Source organism: Nymphaea colorata, chromosome 5 (assembly GCF_008831285.2).
Source record: "Nymphaea colorata isolate Beijing-Zhang1983 chromosome 5, ASM883128v2, whole genome shotgun sequence".
Classification (NCBI taxonomy): Eukaryota; Viridiplantae; Streptophyta; class Magnoliopsida; order Nymphaeales; family Nymphaeaceae; genus Nymphaea; species Nymphaea colorata.
The window spans coordinates 9,754,190-9,771,416 of record NC_045142.1 but is presented as its reverse complement, the minus strand read 5'-3'; positions in this window follow the sequence as shown (position 1 = coordinate 9,771,416).

Genomic DNA, 17,227 nt, shown 5'->3' with positions numbered 1-17,227 from the left:
AAAATCATGATAACGTATTGGGTGATAAGGTGGTCCGGCTCCTCTAAGGACTCAGGTTCGAGTGGTTATTTTTACATTTCAGTGCGTTCTACCTCTAGCCCGTGAAAAGGTCTGAAGCATATTATGTTGAAACCCAATGGGGCATGGGCCAATGGCCTCTCTTAGGGCAGTGGAATGAACTATTCACCCTAAAAAAAAATAGATAAAAAAAAAAAAACAAAAGAGAAGAAAATTGACCATGTTATAGCATGTTGAGTGAAGAAAAAAGCAAAACTCAAACGAGAAGAGGGGCCTATATCAAATTTGCAAGTCAATAAGAGACAAAATAACAAACAAGACAAAAATGAACAATACAAAGTTACTAGTCATTTTACAAGAGCAAATAGATGGTTGAGAGAAAAACAAAGAGAAAAATGTGTAAAATAATAATAGATGACAAAAATGTCCATCACTTTTTTCTCATTCTTTTTCTGTTAACCATCTATAATAGTAAATTGAATGACCTAGTTAGATGACTCAGTGACGACAGACTCAACATTCAAATTTTTCACACACACACACACATATATAAACCAAACACTGCGGTTAAAAAAAAAACCAAATCCATTAAAATTAATTATTAAAAAATATCCAACTTAATACTCACATTAATACCATCACTGGTGGTAAGAAGAGTAGGTGCAAACAGCACAGGTAGGAGCATTGTCACAAATACAGTTTTTGGGTATAAAATGACCATGTTTTTCTTAGGTACAGTATGACAAAGTTGTTTTTTTGGGAAAATCTCGATAAATTTTTGAAAAGCCAACAAACTAAATAAGATGTAAAATAAAAAATCTGGTAATAAAAAATATAAAAAGGGAAAAAGGGAAAAATTGAAAAGGGAAAAAAAAATTAAAAATGTGAAAAATATAAATAAAAAGAATAAAACGTGGTTTATTCTTTTTTTTTTTAATTTTGACGTCTTAAAAAAAATACATTTTCCCCCTTTTTTTCAGCTGACCCTTTTTTTGAAGTTTTTCTCATGTTTTTTTTTAATAAAACGTGTTTTTTTTTTGTGACAATGAGCCTAGGAGTATACTTAGATCTCACTGTGCTTCTTAGGCGTTACAAAGATTCTATGGTTTCAAGGCTTATGCATTTAACAGAACTAATGTGGTGATGTGTCAAATCCATTTTCAGGTGAGGGGGTTTCCCACTGCCCGACAAAAGGCGGAAGCTTCCACCCACACCTTATCTCCATAGGGTCTGCAGATAATTGAATGCACTCTCTCCTACTGCATCCAGTGAAGAAAAAACTGTCATATATGTTTGCATCTCATCACAAACCATGGCCAGTCAATTGAAATCTTACTTGCGGGCAATTGTGTCTGCATCGACGTCCGAATATAGCGATTATTAACACTGAAACGGAAACCTGGAATATAGATTTAAGTTGTCCAATATTACCCAATCGTATGTTCCTGTGAATCCTAATCTAAAATCAATCGAGTCCAATTACATGTCGCCGTATGTATATATATATATATATATACACACACGCGGAACCAAATCCAATTTCTAATTAAATTTTAATTAATTAACTTATTTTTAAATATTTGAACGATTGAAATCGACGTCGATCCGTATTATGCACGTGCATATAACAAGTTCATAATGCAATAATTTGTTCCTTTATGCAACATTTTTACGTAGGTTTTATAGGCAGTGAATCAATTATGAGGTGAATTTAATAACGAAGTGGTAATTAACTAAGGGTATCTAGGAAGATATAGTTTTCATAATCATGGGCTTGATTTTGCGTTCATGACATGCATGACGGCCAAATCAATGCTGGAGATTGCACAACTGTTCAACAAGAAAACCAAATCTCAAGGAATTTGAAGGAGGTGGAAGAGATTGAATCTAGAATAAGAACTTCGCACTGCTGTCGATTATTTCGATAGTAATGGACTCTCAGGTATCGAAGTGTTATATATATTGAAGCGTTAACTACGACCACATATGAATGTTAATACTTAGTATGGATTTTAGCTGAAAAATATATGATTCAAGTGTTGAACTCATGATCTCCTCATTGAACTTAGAGATATCAAGGGATGGCGATCGATCGAAACAATCTTTCATTGAGATCAATTGTTTTTTCATCAATGTTATTAGCCTTATAACATGTCAAAATTGAAGGATCACGACAAAATATTAAAGAAATCGAATTAGTAAAATCAACAAAAGAAACAAATCCAGTTAAAAAATCTCTCTCCCTCTCTCTATCTCCACGTCTCCATTGTGTTAGCCCTCAGGTGAAACATACACGAGCCATCTGCAGAGCTCGCTAACTAACCTCCATGGCGTCGTTGTTTGACAAGTGAGCCGCCGTATGCGTCTTGGCAGTGGCCATGCACCATAGTCTTCTTCAAAGAGCAAGCAACAGCCTTTGCCCACAGCTTCAGCAACTGCTTCGTCTTCTCCACATCTTCTTCAAGATTCGATCTCTCGATCCTGGAAGTGACCTCGCTGACGTCCAAGCTTTCCCCCAACAGAGATGTTGGTACCATCTCCTTATCAGCAGCACCCTCCTGCTCCTCCGACGACAAAGCGGCACTATACTCCATCCAATCAGCCCCAGCCATGGCCAACGCCTCTGTGGGCATCCCTTGCCTCTGTCTCTCTACTCACTTTCGATCTCAGGATCAAGATAGCAGAGATTCTGTAAAACTTCTTTGTAGTGCTGGTATTTATAGAGTGCAAATCTTGATCTTCGATGTGGTTCACGTGTGCTTGCCAAAGAGTTCAGTCAAGACCAGAATCCTCTTAATACTTAGAATTCTATCCAGCAAATGTATCCGATCTCTCTTTCTCTCTCTCTCTCTCTCTTAGTTGCAGAGAAGGCTTGAGTATTGAGCAGGACTCTTGCGTTTATTGTGACCAGCGAATGACTTATATATATATATATATATATATATATATATATATATATATATATATATATATATATATATATATATATATAAGAGTTTACCGATTAAGATAAACCATGCATGTGTATCGGATTGGCCTCTCATCCCAAATGATATTCTCATGTTTATCTTCACACACACCATCCTCATGAAAATCCCTTCTTCAATGGAATACCAATCTTAAAATAAAAAGTTTTTTTTGGAGAATTAAATGTAAAAAAAAGAGAATTAAATAAGAAAGATGAATAATGTCTGAATCAAATCAACTCGCTACGTATTTGATCGTTGAGAATCGTAAATGGATCAGATTCAGATCTGAATTGCCCTTGAGCACTGGACCGACTTCTGCAGTTATATTTGTCTAACTGGATCCCGGTGGGATGCATGACTTATATGGATTCATGCTTTTGGTTTTCATTTTTAAAGCAATTTCGAATATTAAATTATTTTTTAATTCTTAATTTCGTTTTTAAATTATACATTTATTTCATAGTTGATAGATAAGTTGAACAAATTTGGTGTAATATTCTGTGGTGGGATATGATTTAATCGTTCCCCATATATACTGGGCCTTAATCAAACGGTAAACGGTCAAAAAATCACGTGAGCACAAAGGAACGAGAGAGGCGGCGTGTTGATTTTTCAAAATTTCTGATGCCCTTCGTCCGCCGGATCATGAACGGCTGGGAAAGCGATAAAAGTTAAAAAGTTCGTTAATTTTGATAGTAATGAAAAGATAAAATTTGCAATGACTTCAAGACCTAACTTTCGAAGAGTTGAAAAAGGTTGAACCTGCACTTCTGGACTTTTTAAGTTTTTAGCTCAAGATTGCAGTCAAAGGTTTAGGGCCTTGATTACACTAAAACCATGTTAATTTGAAGATCATACCTGATTTTTCCAATCAAAATAATTTCTTTCTAAAAAAAGAATTATTTTGATATACTCTAACATAATTTGTTTAACATGGCTTTAGCATCATCTAAACTATTTGATACTTGAAATGATGAAAAAATATCTTATAGAACAAAAAAATTTGAGAAAAAGTAAAAAAAAAAAAAGATTTTATAAAGATAAAAAATGAAAAATACGCTTCTCCTCCGTTTATATTGAACGTGGGGCTAAAATGCTGTTCTATCCCATTAGGTAAGCTAGCTCATCCAAAAACATAAACCATGCGAGGTCACAAATTTTGTTCTCTTGGATCATATGAAAATTATAAATATACCAAGGGAAGCCCAAATACCTAAGCAGTAGCATCTATCAAGGCAGATAATACATTTTCCTGAAGTCTTTTCGTCACATCAAACGTTCCGCTAGATTCTTTATTTTTTAATGTTTACTTAGGAATAATTATTTAAACCACCAAGGCTATGGAGATTTGATATATATATATATATATAATTACATAAAACCCATTTTCCTCATTGTTTGTTGATCTTCAGCTGCTTATCAAGGTTTAAGTTGAAAAGAAAAGTTTGTTTTAAGAGTAACTTTGTTAGGGTGAATTCACTGGCAATAGAGCAGGGATGAATTTGTTAGTTTCGTATAAATGTGGGTTTAAGAAGAAAATTAGGGGGAAAAAACACCAGACGCTTACAACCTAGAAAAATAAAATTCACGTACACAATCACATCCTTCCATACGATATACTATTGAAGCACCCAAAGAAATTAACCAGCTTCGGTCTTCAGGGGGTGCAATAGACGGCAGTACCACATGGCTTGGTCACTTGGTACCAACTGGATGCTTGCCAATGTGACGCTGTGTGAGACTAGAGTAGTAGTCTTTCATAATTTTGAATGCTATCCATCAGCAATAGAATTTAAGTCATCAATTTCTTCTTTGTTATCCAACTTAAGCTACAGCTTGTTCGGGTTACACCGTCAAAATTTATGTGCAGATGCATGAACGAACAAATTAAGATTAGTTATAAACGTGTTCTTTAAGCTGAATTGGCAAGTTCTGTATGCCCTTCTTTTTATATATATATATATATATATATATTTCCCATGCCGCGGCATCGCTTGTAAGTCTTCAAACTTGATAATATACTGGATTTTCTTAAACCTTACTGGTATTATTATAGAGTTTCATTCAATTAAAAGCTCACTATATGCGTCTGTCTTTCATCCAACCGTCCATATGCGTCTGTCTTCCATCCAACCGTCCAGCCATCGTTTTTAAGTTGTTTTTCGTAGTCAGTCCAACCGTATATGTGGGCAAATTCTACGTCAAAAAATGTAGGATTCAAAGGGGGGGGAAATCATAAAATTTGAATGCATCTAGCTCAGATCTTACACATATATTTGAAAATCAATACCTCATCAAGTCATAAAATTCAATCATGGAGAAATAGTGATTCATCTCAATAATACTACATTTTTGGACATTCTGATCTGCCGGTCCGTCCAAAAAATAAATAATAAATATAATGGATGACGCGCAGATAGACGTTTTAGAAGGTTTAATCTAATATATTATGAAATTATATGATCACTCCCTTGAAATTAAATTGGCAGGCTTCATTTGCACCTACGTGCCTCCCTTCTTGCGCATGCACTTGCCTGAGCACGACAAAGAATCCAAACCTGGAGACTGTCCAACTTGCGCAATAATTTGGATCAATATTTACACACTGTATAGGAATCTAAATTGTTTATTTGAGCCGGTTGAATACCAGCCACACGAACTGATTGCGCTTGATTACCCTAATTTTAATAAGAATTCAGCATGAGCTTGTTCATGCATCTTCGCTTCAGTACTGTCATCTCCTCCATGAGAATAGGACGAGCGCCAACATCTATTTTATCATATCGAAGCAGACTACAAGAGGATCAACATCAGTTCATCACAACCACAGAGAAAGAGAGTTTCTGACATTCTGAGATGCAAGCGCCGAAAAAGTAGTCAATGTCACGGTGCACTACTGAATGTTACCTTTCTGTAATGCAACTTTGCAATCTCTTTTCGGCCTATCAGAGAGCAGCCATCCAGAAGAAGAAGAAGAATGGAAAAGGTTACATAAATAGAAAAAGCTATTATATTTAACTGCATACAAAAATAAATGGTGAAAAGCTGATCGCGAAATCATTTTGAAGTTAAGAATATATAGTTGGATACTGTTTACATATAAAAGATGATTAGTCATAATCTATGTATCACATTTCATGGTAGTAACTATTTAGGAAATATATACTTGCTTGAAATTATTTAAAAATCAAACACGCATTCTGTTTTAAATTTAAGGGAACAATTTTCAGTTGCTTAAAACAGTACAAGGCATTTATAAATCAAAATATTTATGTTTCTACACGGAATAAAACTTTATGTTTTGTAAAATTAGAAGTTTTAAATATCATTGTTTATTTTGAGTTTTTTGGGTTGACAAGTCACATTTTTCATGGTCCAATTAGATTTTAAGATTTGCATGATCTCAAATTCAGTGCACATTTGCTTTCTTAGGATTTGGACGTCATCTAATCAATAGATATTAAAACATAAGGTCTAGTCATTGGTCTAATTACCCCTAGTAAATGCAACGAGAATAGTCAGACCCAGTATTGATAGGTTGGGTCTTGTCTTTTGGATGCTTGCACATGGAAAACTGAAGGGAGTATGGACAAAAGATCTTATTTACACGGTCTATATGCAAAGTTAAGAAATTTTGCAAACAATGGTATTGACAAATCACTATAACATAACTTTCTTTTAGTAATGATTCAAGCATGCACACACATAATCATGGTTTTAGCATGCAAGAAAAAGGAATTTTAGCATGGTTCAAATTTGACAATCCTACCACCATGAATTCTCACACGTCAAAAGCTTGATCATGAGAGTTTTGGTCAGATTCATCATTTGTACATGAAGTTTCATGTTACAAGAAATCTTTACATAACAATTTCTGTAATAGTTGCTTATACATTGAGGTGTCAGCCAATTGTGTGGTGGTCACCAAATTTCTTTCTCTATTAAGGTTATTCTTGGCTACCGTCATAATATTTGGCACTTTATCTCTAAAATTTTGACTAGCTTTGGTACAATTTATTTCCTCTTGGATGGAAATCGATGATTTCTCATTCCAATTATACTCCTATAATCAAGCTGCCATGAGGTTATTACTGCTGGTGTTATGCTTTTGTATTATAATGAGATACTACTAAATCAACAAGGAAAAGAAAATTAGGCAGGAAAAGAGATTTTTAATGTGGTTCACATTTGACAATCCTACCACCTCGAATTCTCACATAGCAAAAACATAATTTTGTGTGTTTTTGTTATTGTCATCATTCATACATGGTTGGCATTTTTCTACTACAGAAAAAAAAACCTTTACATAGTTGTTTCTATAGTTGTTGCTCCATTGAGGTGTTAGCCAGGTGTTTGGTGATCATTAGATTTCTTTTCTATGTTTAGATTTTTCTTGATTGCATTATAATCTTCAATGCTTTACTACCAAAATTTTGATGAGCTTTGATTTGATTTCTTTTATTTTGGATGGGGATTTATGATTTCTCATTTCAATTGCACACTTCCAATTAAACTGCTATGAGATTATGTTTGCATCCCCAAAAAAATTTTTAGTTTTTGAAGTGCTCCAAAGAAATGAGGTTTTGTTTTGAAATGAGAGAGAAAGGGACTCGTCAGTCGGTACGAGGATCAATCATTCCCTATGCCTTTACTGGAGGTAATCATTCCAAGGGCTATGCTTATACTTGATACATTTCATTTTTACTTAAACATCTTTTCATTCTAAATGTGGTGCAATGCTTGAGGAAATATGGAAGACTTAATATTTCAAATTTTTGAGGAAGTTTTTGAAGAATCATTTGAGATTGTAAAATATTTTGATTTAAAAAATCTTAAATGGAAAAATCTTTACAAATATCATTTGGAAAGTTTTGAAGATTACCTTTTGAAATCACTTTGGTGTTCTCTTAAGACTTTAAGTAGGTTTGAGGTCTTGCTCTAATTTGGTTACTACTTAGTCAGAGCTCCATCTCATATTGCTTAAATTCTTTTAGAAAGGTGCTTGTGATCATTCATGGTGTCAAGTGAATGTGAATGTGTGAATGCATTGATCCTACATGATTAGAATGAAATCATTCATTTTTACCATAACATTCATCTAAGAACATTCCTACCAACACATGCATTTAAGTTTCTCATTTTTATTTATAAAATTGCCATAAGTACTTTTGTGAAAAGCAAAAAGTTTTTGAAAATAGAATGAGGTTGTAAGCCATCAAGCATGATTCCAATATTGGGTCACTAGTTGAGTTTTGGTCTTAATGAAATCGACAAATAAAAAGATCTTGGGAGAAAAATATTTAAAAGATCGGAAAAGAAAAACTTGAATACAAGAAGAATATGGGGAAAGAGAGAGAGAAAGAAATTTTGAAAATCACAAAACAAAGAATTTAAAAGAGAGAGAGAGTTGTATGCATGTACATACTTATATATACATATATATGTATATATATATGTATGGATATGTATATAAAAGCTTGCAAAGAGGAAGTTTAGATCAAATAGAGAGGGAAAAGAAGATTTTAGAAAGAGCGAGAGAGATTTTATAATGAAATACTTGTATATATATTTATATATATACGTATACGAGAGTTTGTAAAAAATATGTTAAATCATAAAAAGAGAAAGACAAAGAGAGATAGTCATGTGAACGTATACATATATAATATGTACATACACATATATCTTCATGAGAATTGAAATCAATAAATAACTTGAAAATATCCGACTTTAATTTTTACCGGAGAGGAACTTGGACTCGTGCAAGAGCCTAGACTAAGTCTCTAAGGCCTCATTAAAGGAGGTTTTTGCTTTTGAAAATCTTTTGGAAAATATGATTCTAAATATTTTTGTATGTGAACATGAAAAACCACAATTATTACAAGAAGATCGATTTCTTCCACCATTGGGTATGGAAGAAAATTAAACATACATGGAATGGAGAACAACATGATAAAGTACTCATTGGGGTTTCTAATCGGGTAATTAAAAAAGAAACTAAGCGTGAGAATGACATGAAGATGCACTTTAACATGTACATATTTGTAAATGGCTTTCCCGGGTTGGATAAGTCCTAACTTCAAAAATCAACATAAAAGTGAGAAAATCCCAAACCCCTAACACTCATTCTCGTTGTGCATTTGCTCATTACTTAAAGAAACTTAATATATCACGCCTAAGAATCATCTCAAGCATAAACAGTGAGTAAAGCAATATAACAAGCATATTCTTGAAAATAAATGAAGAAATGAGATTTATTTTGTTTTGCTCATACTCCAGTGCACTCAAGAGTAGCTCTCGACTCTGGATAGAAAATCTTTAGAGCTTTCTTGCACGGCCATTGGGAGGTTGCACGAGGAAATGAAAATCAAAATGGAGGACTAATACATCAAATATAGATGAGCCTCCTCCTTTGAATGATCTTAGGATTGCCCCATATGAACCAAGATAATGAAAGTATTCCTCTGAGAGGTCTCCTCATGCTCCCTTGAAGAGTTTGAACTTGGAGAATCTTGCTCTCAAGGTTGGAGAAGAGGAAGAAGGGAAGAAGAGAGAAATGGAAAGAGGAAGCTAAAAAAATCCATATTTCAAATGAAGAAGCAATGGAGGTTCCTCAAGGGTTAGCTCATGCCTAAGAGGGAGGACTAAGGGGGTATTTATAGGGAGTTTTGGAACAAAAACTCAAAATTTGATTTTTTTTTTAATTCGACAAGATTTTCATGCGAATTTTAAGTATTTTTGAATAATTTTTTTTTTTTAAATACGCTTTGACTAAGTGTCTAGCTTTGCAAACACCCTTTTGAGGTATGGGCAGGGCTAATGCCCACCAAGCCAGGCCAAAACTGCCCCAAGGGGTAGTTTTAACACAAAAATGGGAGGGGTCTTAGCGCGCATGCTGGACCACCCCAACGCATTGATGCACAATTTTTTTTAATTAACAAAATAAAATCAAATAAAATGAATAAAAAAAGTTGTTTATATAAGAAGGATAAAACATTTTTTTATTTAAAATGTGTAAAAAAGGTTTTTGTTACAAATAGGTGGCCGACTCCGTTTTGAATGAGTCTGGGCTCGTTTTGAATCCAGATTCAGATCACTTGGTCACTAACACGTTCTAGTAAGTGATTTAAGCTCAAAAACACATCTTGGTACAAGAGAGAAGCATAAAACAAATGGAAGGTCTGCGCACGTGCGTGCGGCGCTCATGGCACCAGTTTGTCATTTTGAACTCGCTTTTAGATTTAGAGTTCAACATGCTTGATTTGGATCTAAACTTGGGTTTTGGATCTAATTTGGATATGATAGTTAGATTTTGGATTTCAATCTCGCGTTGGAAGTTGAGTTTTGAATTGGAATTTTGTGTTTGGGTTCAAACATGGGTTTGATAATTCATTCTAAATCGAATAGTCTCGAATTTGTTTTGGGTCTAGGATTTGACTTAGGGCCCAAGAATTAATTCTAGATGAAATAATTGAGATTTGAGTGAAAATGGAATACACCCCTTTTTTGAAAAATTTGGGGTGATAACAGATTATCACTGCCAGCATGATTTTCTATCATTGCCATTAACAGTGCCATAATGTGGCACAAGCAAAATAAGGCAGGAAGCAAAACTTAGCTGAGAAAAGAGATTTTTAATGTGGTTCATATTGCTAATCCTTCCCATATGAATTCTCATACTAGAAAAGCTTTTGACCATGTGAGTTTTGGTTGTGGCCATTGTTTTATAGTGTTCTTTCTTAAATATTAAAATTCTTAACATAACAGTTTTTTGTGATTGTTGCATATCCATTGTAATCACCCCAAATTTTTCTAAAAGATTATGATGTTTTATCTAAGTGCGAAACACAAATTTAAGCACAAGATTCAAATCTACAATACAACTCTTAGATCCAAATGAAATCCAAAATACAACTTTCAGATTTAAATTAGATCTGAAACCCAAGTTCAGATCCAAATCAAGCATTTAAGAACGATTTGTCCATTCTTTTAAATAAAAACCTCCTTTTAGAGGGTGATTTTAGTCTTTTTTGGTAAACAAGACCAATTTGCCTCTCCTTTTAATCAAAAACCTCCTTTTAGAGGGTGATTTTAGTCTTTTTGGGTAAACAAGACCAATTTGCCCTATCTTTTGACCAAAAACCTCATTCTAGAGGGTGATTTTAGTCTTTTTGGATAAACAAGACTGATTTGTCCCTCCTTTTGACCAAAAACCTCCTTTTAGAGGGTAATTTTAGTCTTTTTGAGTAAACAAGACCAATTTGCCCCTCTTTTTGCCCAAAAACCTCCTTTTAGAGAGTGATTTTAGACTTTTTGGGTAAACAAGACCAATTTGCCCATTCTTTTGAACAAAAACCCCCTTTTGGAGGGTGATTTTAGTCTTTTTGGATAAACAAGACTGATTTGCCCCTCCTTTTGACCAAAAACCTCCTTTTAGAGGGTGATTTTAGTCTTTTTGGGTAAACAAGACCAATTTATCCTTTTTTTTTTTACCAAAAACCTCTTCTTAGAGGGTGATTTTAGTCTTTTTGGATAAACAAGACCGATTTGCCCCTCCTTTTAATCAAAAACCTCCTTTTAGAGGGTGATTTTAGTCTTTTTGGGTAAACAAGACCAATTTACCCCTTTTTTTTACCAAAAACCTCTTCTTAGAGGGTGATTTTAGTCTTTTTGGATAAACAAGACCGATTTGCCCCTCCTTTTAATCAAAAACCTCCTTTTAGAGGGTGATTTTAGTCTTTTTGGGTAAACACGACCAATTTGCCCCTCCTTTGTCTAAAAATCTCCTTTTAGAGGGTAATTTTAGTCTTTTTGGGTAAACAAGACCAATTTGCCCCTTTTTTTGACCAAAAACCTCCTTTTACAGGGTAATTTTAGTCTTTTTGGATAAACAAAACCGATTTGCCCCTCCTTTTGACCAAAAACCTCATTTTAGAGGGTGATTTTAGTCTTTTTGAGTCAAAAAATTCAAATTTAGGGTTTTGACTCCAAAATCTTCTATAAATACCTCTCATTCCCCCCCCCCCCCCTCTTGGGCAAGATTGGCACTTGGGAGAAACTCTAGTGTATTCTCCCTTGAAGACTTAGAGTTTCCCTTGAGCTCTCTCTCTCTCCCTCTTCAACTCTCCATTTTCCTCTCCAACTTGGAGCAAGCTACAACCCTCTTGGAGGCATCATCTTAGATCTTCAAGTGAAGGTGTTCATCTTCCTTAGGTCATTTCTCATTAGAGGTATGTAACCATCATCCCTTTCACTTCTCTTTCATTTTATAAATTTTCATATGTGCATGAATAGGTATGTACATGTGCTCTGTTTCTTCTCTTTCAAATATTTATTCCCCAGATAAATATCTTCTCTTATAAAATTTCTCATATTCATATATACATATGATATTTTTCTTTTCCTCTAAAATCTCTCTTTCTCTTCAAATCGAAACATCTTTTTCTCTTAAGCTTTCATATATGTGTATATGTGATGGTATGTACACATATATGCATGTCTTTCTCTATTTCTCTCTCTTTCTTTTCATAAGAGTGTTTTATCTCTTGTATTCTTTTTAACATTCTCCTCTCACGAACTTTTCATTTACCAACTTCATTAAGACCACAAACCAAGTAATGACTCAATATTGGAATCATGCTTGATGGTCTACAATCCCTATCTCTTTTCAAAAAAAAAAAACTTTTCCTTCTTATATATAATAATTATAACAAGAAAATCTTAGATGTATGTTGTGGTAGGAATGACTTTAGATGAATGTTGTGGTAGGAATGTTTTACATTCTTTCAATCATATAGGATAAATGCATCCATGCATTCTCACCCACTTTATTTCACTTATGATCAAAAGCACCTCTCCAAAAGAACTTAAGCAAGATGGGATGAAGCTCTGGTTAGGTGGTAACCGAATTAGAGCAAAATCTCAAACCTACTTAAAGTCTTAAGAGAACACTAAAGTAATTTCAAAATGATTTCACAAGTTTTTCAAATGATATTTACTAGTTCCACTTTTTCCTCAAAACATTTCACATTTTCAAGCAACTTTTCAAGAATCTTTTCAAAAGTTTGAAATATCAAACTTTCAATATTTTCTACACCGCATATAGAATCAAAAAGATGTTTAAGTTAAAACGAAATGCATCAATGATAAACATAGCCCTTTGGTTGATTACCCCCGGTAAAGGCGCCCGGAACGGTCGAACCTCGTACTGACGGGCGAGTCTCTTTTCTTTCTTATTTCAAAACAAAACTCAATTTTTCTGGAGCACTCCAAAACCAATGAAAATTTTGGGATGCAAACAGATGGCGACCGAGATGGTACCTATCATCGTTTGCCTATGATTATAATTGATGCATTTCTACAAACTTGAACATTTCATATATTGCCAATGATAAAGCATGTCGCTTATTTTGGCCTTGACCTCATTGGCATTGCATTGTTTAGTGATTGTGATTGTTTTCTTGTAGATAGGACTAATTGAGGAGGATCAATCATGTTCACATATATCTATGATCACATACCACCCTTCTCAATTTAGAAGTTGTTTGAAAACCATGTTTGCTCTTCTATTTTAATCTTCAAACTTAGGCAACATTGCATTAGAGACAGCTCATTTTATATGATTTCTCGTATTTCAAAATTCCTCATACCTATTTGTTCCGGTCATCATGTTGTCAGGCTTGGTCTTTGGCGGTAGCACAAGACTAAGCCTTACAACTACACCACACCTTGGGCAGGAAAGCCCCCTCGTTAGTACCATGAATGGTAATTTATGGTATATCGACGAGTGATCAAGAAGAAGTTGATGAACTCTACCCTTAGTTGCTTAAGAAAGAATCTATGCTCGTACTAAGCCATTTGGCTAAGGTATATAAGCATGACTTGATATCGGATTGTCGAGACACAAAATTATCTCAATTATGTTCCTATACCCAATTTTCTAAAAAAAAAAGAAAATTATTTCATGATAGATGCTGATGTGCGTGAAACATTATGTGATGATTTACAACCTCATTCCACAAATCTACCTCATATTGTCTTTGTCAACCTAGTCAATGTTTTCCACTAATTCAATCTTTCTTTTAGAGTCATCATTCAAGATGTATTATTTCCAACGTAGTGTCACATCCCTTTATGATCACATCCTCTTTGGGGAAGGTCCCGAACAGTCCACCTACATTTCTCTTGAGTCTAAACCTTTGGCTCTCGAATGGTATCGGACTTGGCATCCCACCTTCTCTCGGATGTTTCATTCTTACTTTGAAGAATGTGGGCTAGAGATAGTGGCAGCTGGAGGAATGCAGTCAGTTGATGGAAATTTGGTACATACAATCACCGAGCGTTGGAACCCAATGACCTCCTCTTTTTTGTTTCCATAGGAAGAAATGACAATATTACTAGATGAATTTATCGAAATACTAGACCTCCCTACCCCAACTTGTGACCCAAATGATCTATTGAAAAAACAATTCCTTATGAACCCAACCAAGGTCAATGCAAATGACCTCATTGCTCATTTTACTGGACAAAAAACTTGGCCTTTAGTAGAAAACCATGAAAATCAAAGCATCAACATGAAAAATTTGTATGAAGAATTTGGAACCTATGTTGAACCTTCTACCCTACCTCGAAAAGCCATAGGGAGAATTAAACATTGTATGATGCTCTGCACAGTAGGAGTAAACATTTTTATCGATGGAAGTGACCTTTTAGATGTCCGTATTGCCCAACTTATTTGAGTATGGGGGCATAGAGGGACCCGACACTTGTCAGTAGCAATGACAGCCTTAGCCTTCCTTTATCGAGGACTCACCCGCTTTACCATTGGAGATACCGACTTCATAAAAGGATGCACATATGTTTTACAATTGTGGTTCCTCAAGTATGCGGGACCCCAAGCCAGTCTATTCAGAAACACTGATGGATCATTGACAACCTTGGAGCAATACCGTTGTTTGATCGAGCAATTGAATGAATGAGAGATCATTTGGGACTACTGTGATCGTTGGCAGAACCTACCCTGATACACTCACCATCATCATGAGCGTACCACACTCTTGGGCCCTTACTTCATAGTTGATTATTGTGCTGATAGATGTATGAGACAGTTCTCTCAAAGGTAGAAGATGGTCTGTGTGCATGCACCAATTGAAGCTATTCCCGAATTCGACCTTAGTTCTCATCAATGGACGACATTGTTTGTAATAGCTCGACAAGAATGGAAGACAAAGATATCATACACTTGGTTCATAGGCCCAGTGGTGAAGAAGAAATATGCTGAGTGGCGGGATGTCAACTTTGTATTTCTTCTATCGTTGTCATCTTTATTAGTATCTTTGGATGTAACTTTTAAAACTTGTAATGCAATATAAACCTTCATTTTGTCATCATTTCCATCCAATAACTCTATTTTCTTGTGTCATAGAGGTGAATACTTGAAAGCCAACAAGATGGTTGAAACTAGATCGCAAGCTAAGCAAGCTCCTCAGAACGAGGCTTCATCTTCTGAACTCTGGCCAGAAACACTTGGCCTACCAGCAATCGAGCCAGAATCTTACCATATGTTCCGTTTGTTCATGGAGCGATTCATGAAAAAACACGAAGAGGAAAATGCCTTGATGGTTACTCCAAAGCAAGAGAATAAAAAGGCTGCCAAGCAGAAAAGAATGAAGAAGAATAACAAGTCCTCTCCTACAGATCAGGATGAAGATTATTTGAGTTCGGATTCGGCAATTAGTAAGGATGAAAAACCCGAACTGCTTCCTCTCAAAAAGAAAAAGACAACAAAGAAAAGCAAAAAGGGAAAAGAAATTATGATACAAAGCAGCTCACCTAGTCCTATCACCACTGAAAGTTCGGAAGAGAAGCCCAAAAGGAAGAGAAAGTCTACCAAGAAAGGCAAAAAGACCAAGAAGTACATCCGTAACAGTAGCTCAAACAGTGAGAGTTCTGAAGAAAAAGTAAAGGAGATAAAGGGCAAGAAGAAAAAGACCAAGCCAGAATTGGTCGAATCAAATGATGATGAAAGTCCAACTAACCGCAGATTCTATGAAATGGAAAAGAGAATGAACAATCTTGAGCTTAGGGAGAAGGGGAAACATTCATATTCATGTGAGGACTACTACCTTGGCATTGAAGGGGACGAAGACGTGAAAGACCTGCCCAGAGAATTCATCAGATATGATGGAACCACTTGCCCACACGTTCATCTTTCAACCTTTTTCAATGATTGCTACAAAATTTGGACAAATAACAGAGCTTTGTTCTGATATTTTTCAAGAAGTCTTGAAGGCATTTCCACACAATGGTACAAAGGAAATGTCAATCCAATCGAGCTGAAGGAGTTTGACAAGTTGATTAACATGTTTGTTGAAAGATTTGAACAAAATGCTCCCATGGCTCCAACCCTCAGTACCATTTGCAGTCTTCGTCAGAAATAGGGAGAAAAGGCTCGGGAATTCATCCAAAAATAGAGAATTCAATGTAATAAGATGAAGGAGCCCATTTCTAAGACACAAGCCTTGTCACTCATTAAGAAAAATCTTGTCAAACCCTTTAAAAGTCTCATTTGCAACGCCCCAATCGAAACCTTTGCTGAGTTGATTGAACAAGCAAACTCGATAGAAGAAGGGATTGAGGAAGGAAATTTTGATGGAATTATTGCTCCTAAGTACAAAGAAGATGGGAAAAAAGGAGGAAGGACACAGCTGTCTGCATACTTCATAGCCAATGCTGGCATTTGAAAGGACCATGGCAATAACTACAAGCATGACAAGGAAGTCAGTTTCAAGAAGAGCACACAGTTTCTCAAAGGCGACGATGAAAGGAAAAACAAACACCCAGGTTGGAGCTACGACCGAAGATTCACTCCTTTGAGCCAGTCTCGGGAGAAGATCCTGGAATACCTTCTCGCCAAAGGGACTATAGTCTTGCCAAAAGTATCAGAGCCTCCGAAAATGATGGGAGGAAATAAAAAAAAACTGTGCAAGTTTCATCGTACCCCTGGTCATGGCACTGAGGATTGTTTTGTCCTCAAAAATATTATTCAAGACTTTATCAACAAAGATCTCAAGATTTGTGATGATAGCACCCCTGAGATACTAAGGAATCCATTCCCTGACCACGGAAAGGCGACAGTGGCCATGATCACTACAGGCACTCCACTTCCGTACCATCCATAAGAGTACATTCAACCTTATATTAGAAGCAGTTTACATAAAGTCAAGGTAGTAGACCAAGGA